Source organism: Pyxicephalus adspersus, chromosome 1, assembly GCF_032062135.1.
Source record: "Pyxicephalus adspersus chromosome 1, UCB_Pads_2.0, whole genome shotgun sequence".
Lineage (NCBI taxonomy): Eukaryota > Metazoa > Chordata > Amphibia > Anura > Pyxicephalidae > Pyxicephalus > Pyxicephalus adspersus.
The window spans coordinates 141116058-141122461 of record NC_092858.1 but is presented as its reverse complement, the minus strand read 5'-3'; positions in this window follow the sequence as shown (position 1 = coordinate 141122461).

Sequence of the window (6404 nt, the reverse complement as noted above, 5' to 3'; positions counted from 1 at the left end):
TTTTTTTTTATTTTTTTGGCAGTTCCCAACTGCAGCAGCATTAAAAACCTCTTATGTGTATTTCTAACATGGTTTCATGCATTTTGTTTTCCTGTAAAAATTTAAGTGTAACTGTAGACTAGTGACTGCACATACATAGGAACAAGGGGCCACATACACATAGGGCCCAGCATGCTAAAGTATAAATTATGACTCTTTTTGCAAATTCCTCCGCTTGTGATTGGATGTTTGTAGTGAACACGAGTTTTCCTCACCTGAATTAACATTTATGCAAATCAATCCCAAGGAGTTTTCAGACACAGCCAAGGCAGAACAATTAATAATACTTAACCGATTGCTTTAATCCTAACATTCAGCTTACTGAATCCTACCAATTAACAAAGGAATCAGTACATCATATTTTATTATTACCATGTTGTAAAGTTCCCTATTTCCTCATCATTGTGTTTATTAACAATAACATGCTTAATTAGACAGCAGCAAAGTAATTAAACTAAAACACATAATTAAAGAGCAAATCACCAATCACATGGGCCTCTTATGTATAGTGGCTGAAGGAAAGTGTGTAGCCATAAACAACTAAATTCTTATTTTCCAGCCTTCCAGAAAATATACAGCTGTAATTGGATTGGTTTACACAGGGAACACAGACACTTTTCTTCCAGACATTTTTACTAGTTATACTCTAAAGTAGACATAAACCTTAACTGAATGACAATAACTGGCCGGTAAGTGGAAGTATACGGCAGCACTATAACCTCACCACAATCATACTTCTGTTTTAAAAAATCAGCATATTAATAAAACATAGACATATTTTTCATCCTTTTTTTTACATTTTTGTGCTGGTAATCTACCAGATCATGAACTTTCACCGCAAAAGGACCAGATGTTATTTTAATGGAAGCCAATCTATATCTTATCTTTATATTATCTGTATGTTGAAAATGGCTTTTGTAATTACATGTTACAATTTACATGATATTTTAGTGAGTGGGCTTACTTTGGTACATATACACAGGAACAGCACCTCACCAGGTGGGTAGAACCCATTAATGTATTTATTTAGTGCTGATATATTGCACATCACCGTACACAGTCATAGTCAAATCACTAACCTCAGAGGGGCTCACAATCTAATGTCCCTAACAGCTACCTGTTTATACATTTAACATCTGGGTTTTAAGCCTTATTCAATTCAAATAGGATTTTACAAACTGTGTGTGTGTCACCCCATATTAGCCAATTAGAACTGAATGGCTACTTTAGATTCACTGTTTTTAGGCTGGGTATAGATCATTGGTGTTAAACATCAACCTTCCCTGACCTAAATTATTTCTAAAGTGATATCAATACGTTAGTTAAACTGGTTGGTAGGAGAAGTCCATATGTGTCAGAAGAACTTTTGGAGCAGTTCTATTTGATAATATACTGTTCAATATACTGTACAGCATGGAAATAGAAGGAGGATTTTAGAATGCACCCTAGCCCTGTGGCTGCTCTTTGTTACAAGAAAGGTAAGCCTGCCTACAAGGAGCAGAAGTGTGGGTTTTAGCGCATCTGACTGCCACAAAGAGAATAGTGCGGGAGTTGTGAATAGCTAAGGTAAAACATATCTAAACCAAATCACAAATATTTAATAAGTTGCACTTACCAGATGTATTATTTTTTTTGGCTTTTTTTTCTTGATCCCCAGGTGATCCTGTCAGTAACACACCTGTCCTGTGGTGACAAATACACTGTAACTCACTGTACTGTATGGTGGAGCAAAACTAAAGTAACAAACTACAGAACACTTCCTCTCTATGGAGGGGAGGTTTAGAGAAAGTTCAAAGGGTATTTTTGCATTACTTTGCACTTCTTAAACCGTATAACAAAACAATAGTATGCTTAACAGACCAAAAGAGACCCAATAAGATAAATTAATTTCTTGGTTTATATGCACTTCAACTGATTGAATTTACAATAAATATTCTTTAAAATATTAATAATTTCAGTCCATATGGTTTTCTTTGTCAATGATCACTTTTATCATATATTTTCGATGGTATCCAGTATTAGGAAACTTGTACTGAGAAAAACATCTGAATCATCATTATGCTTAACAGTTCTTAATCAGGCTTACTGAAACTGGTGAATCAGAATGTCCAGTAGGCAGCTAGCATTTTCAGTAGGCAGTTAGCATTTCAGAAGGATTTTGGCAAGGTCAGCTCTGTATTTTTGTGCTTTGACCAAGACTTGTTTAGTGGCTCATTACAGCCTTAACTGGACAATGAGGCAGCAACACCCTAATGGATAAGCATTACCATCAGGCAACTTATGTTTTCAGGAGTATGGCTATGCCCCTTGGGAGACTCTACATCTCACAGCAGCCGGCTATCAAAAAAGCTACTTCTTTAAGAACCAAAACTTGGGTACGAGTAACTGAGGGGCGGGCAAGATGCCAGCTGCAAAAAGCTGCTTGGGATCACTTCATGGTGTGAACCTGCTTCCATGTTTCTTTGTGAACAGCTTTCTTTTAGTGACATTTTTGCTTACTTCCTGAAATGTCTTTGCAAGAAGAACACCTTGAATGCACACTTTAGTTAGATGGAAGTTTTGAAAACTTTTGTATTAATCAGAAAAGCAGTGCACATAATGCTTGTAAATGGTCTCTCTGAAAGGTAATCAACACACAATAATGAGGGCAGATTAGTATACACTTTGGAGATTTACAGTGTATAGATTTTGCTGACATTCAATGCTCTTAGTATTTTTCTCCCTGAGCTCTGTGCCACTGATGAATAGACGGTTGATTAGGTGCAGTTATTTAATTACACTTTGTGATTCAGACGTGTGCCACACTACACAGAACCTTTCCTCCTCTCTAATATTAGACATGGACTGCTGTTAGGAAGTGAGAGCATACAATCCTTGGTAGTGTGATTACAAACTTGAGATATTTCAAAGGCTGGAACTTTTTACTGTGCTAAAGTGCTAAATACCTTTAAAGTTGACTAGATTGAAAAAGGCTCCATCAAAGTCAACCTTTCTTGTCATGTTTAGAAGATGGTATCTTAATTTCAGCTCACACTGAAGACATGCGGTGCTATACTGGCCCTCCACATGCCTTAACCCTAGACCTGATGGTTTTTGCCTAGCTGGTCCCAACCACATTCTGGCTACATGGTCTCACTCCCAGCTTCTTTGTTCTGGACTGACCTCCTGAAAACAAAAATGAGGGACCATGCCTGGCTACATGACCTTGCTTTCAGCTTCATTGCTCTAGATAGACTTTCTGAAAATGAAAATGTTGGACTATGGTGTACACGCCTGGTTACACAACATCACCTACAAAAAAAAAAAGAACAAAATTGGTCAACCATGTCTAAGCAGCCACATGTAGCCTTCACCAGTGGCAAATGTGGCAGTATGATAACACACAACAATTAGTTGTCCCACTGTACCAGAAATGATCTAATCAAGGATCCTTTATGACCGGATCACCAGGCACTGTTTTAAAAACCGCTACAGGCTTTAAAGGCAATAAAGATGTTTATTGTGATTAAAATATTTAAACATTTTTCCCATTTTGATTCCTTCTTTTCCCAATCCAATTGCATTGTAGAGGTTCAAATAAGTCAGACCGCCAAACTCTCCAATCAGTAGGCATCATGAGTATTGTAGGACTATAGATCTGACTCAGTAGGGTGCCTATGACACCTTTGGAATAAGTTCACTGCTTTTCTACAGAGTGCATGGGGTCCTTCTCTACAGAATATCACAATAACTTGGGGTTTTATTGAGTATTAAATTTGTTTCTTTTTTCCAATCTCAATATTTTATTTGCTTCAAAACTGTGCCTCATATTCAGCTTGTCAGCTTTTCAGTATTCCCACATTCTTCCCCAACTATGTATGTCCTAGATGAAGGAAGCATCCAATTACCATGGACTGGGAACATATCCTTAAATACCACTCCTCTGGAGCGGACGATGTCACTGTGCTGCACATAGCCTGTACAGAGAGTACAGATGTAGGAAGGATTCAGCAGTCCCGCCATCACAGGCTGCTTGCAGTAAACTAAAGAGTGTGTATAGTTTACAGTGAATAATTTATACCAATGTAGTCCACAGATTTAGCTTTTTGTCACAGAACTTTCAAATGAGATGGTGGACACTCTATGTCACTGCCCTCATTGGCTGGAGAGTTAGCTAGGCACAGAGTCTAAGGCGCTAACCTCCAGCTTCACAAGTGCAACCTGCAAGGAATAATAGACTTTGGGATGTGGTGCCCAGGTTGCAGCTCTTGCACACCTGGGAACAGCTGATAGTTGCTGAGCTGAAGATTGGTATAGAATTACAAGTCAAGCAATCAGGGTAATCAAAACTGAGCCTGGATAATATACCAGACAAACAAGGTGCAATACCAATACTTGAAGCCAAGTCATAGCAGAGGATTATCAGGATATAATCCTGGAGAGTAGAGAGACTGTCATCTCCTTGTTAGGGTAATTTTCTGTTGCCTGTAATTTCCTTATATAGGGAAGATCACATGAATGGGCAGATAATGTGACAGGTAGGTACTGATACCTACCACCAGAGGGAGAACAACAGCCAAGGTACCTCAGATGATATTTTTACCTCCACCAGCAGATGGAGCGTGTCTATGGAGGATAACAGTCCTTTGAGGAGTCACATGGTACAGGGCAGGAAGAAGACACACACTGAGAACCTGGATATTCATAAACAGGGCTTCTAGTTGCAGAGAAAGTCAAGGTAAGTGGAGTTAATGAGGGCATAGCCCCTATACCTGCTGGAATCTGTTATGCTTTTGTGATCCTGAGATTTTCCATTTTGACACTCAAAACAAATTCGACCAACAGCCACAAGTTTGCTAATCACATTTTGCTCATTTTTAAAAATTTAAAATGACAGATGCCCCACTGTTTAATGCAAATACTGACCATAGTAAAGTAGTTAGTTTACCATAGTTTTAGTAAAGTTCTCCATACCATCGTAATAATTTTACACATGGGATGTTGATAAAATAAGCTTCTATATCAGCCCTTTGTAACAGCAGCTCCCCAAAATAATTTCACCTTATTCATTCCAATAATTTTGCCAAAAGTTTTATGAAAACTTGTCATTTTTGCAATTATGCTGAGCAAATTTGCACACTATGGCAACACTCTGAGTACCAGCAGTGGACTTTAACATAAGCTGCCTCCATGGCATTAAAATCATCCTTACCACCACCTCCTTATAAATGTTCTATTTCACTTCCATATGGAAAACTTCCAACAGAAACCCAGGGTTCCTTTAAAGAATTGCTGGGGGTTCCATGAGCCATAAGCAATTTGTGACTCTCAGGTCAGTTTAATAGATACCAATGATCTTTTTGGTTATTTGTAAGGGTGACATTCTTCCCACTGGCCAGCAATATAGTAGGCATTCTTCCTACTGACCACCAGGCTAATGTACCATGAACTGGGCATATCATAATTATTGTCAGGGGTGCCATGAAACTTGAAAAATATTTCAAAGGTTATCCCATAATAACAGGGTTAAAAAAGTCTGTATTAAACTGTTCCTTCTTCAGCTTCTAAACGACTGAAATTGGTATTTTTATAATTGTTAGTATTAAAGTAGTAAGAGCATAAAAGAGGAAAACACATCCATGGGTTTACCTTATGACTTATTACACATGTATGTAATTGGTGATATGGGGGAGGTGTGCCATGTGTCCACTTTGTTCTCAGAGGTGTCCGTCTTCATTATCTCAAAAACTTTTTGAACAACACTTTTGTTGTCCTAAAGTTAAAGTGTAACTTCAGATTTTTGTGGTAAATGGTGAGGACAGATCTTCCTAGCTGGCATTATAAAAAGCTGATCATGCTGATCAAGCTGAAAATGCTCATTCGCACTGAATTGAAAAAAAAAGATGATTTTGGCTGGCACACTACTTCAGACAGTACAAATATCTTCTGATGGCTGAAAAGGGCAGACAGAAGCTGGCTCTGGACAACCATAGCAGTCAGGTGAAAGATTTTACCTAGCTGGCCTTTTTTCTACAATAGTCAACCAATAAGCATTGCAGAAGACCTATTTACATTATGGATCTGATTTATTAGAGCTCTCCAAGACTGGAGAAAATAGACTAGCATAGGAGAACCTGGGTGATTCAGGAAACCTGCAATGGATTGCCCAAAATTTGCCATTGGTTGGCACCTTTTCAATTCTGGCCAAGTTTGCTGGAACACCCAGGTTTGCCCATTATAGTCTATCTTCTTCAGTCTTAGGGAGCCTTAATAAACCAGGCCCAATGTGTTGTTCAATAAAGTTCCAAAGCAATCAACTGGCAAAATCCATTGTTTCTAATAGACCAAAATCAGATCAACAGGTTGTACTGGGTGAATACGGAACA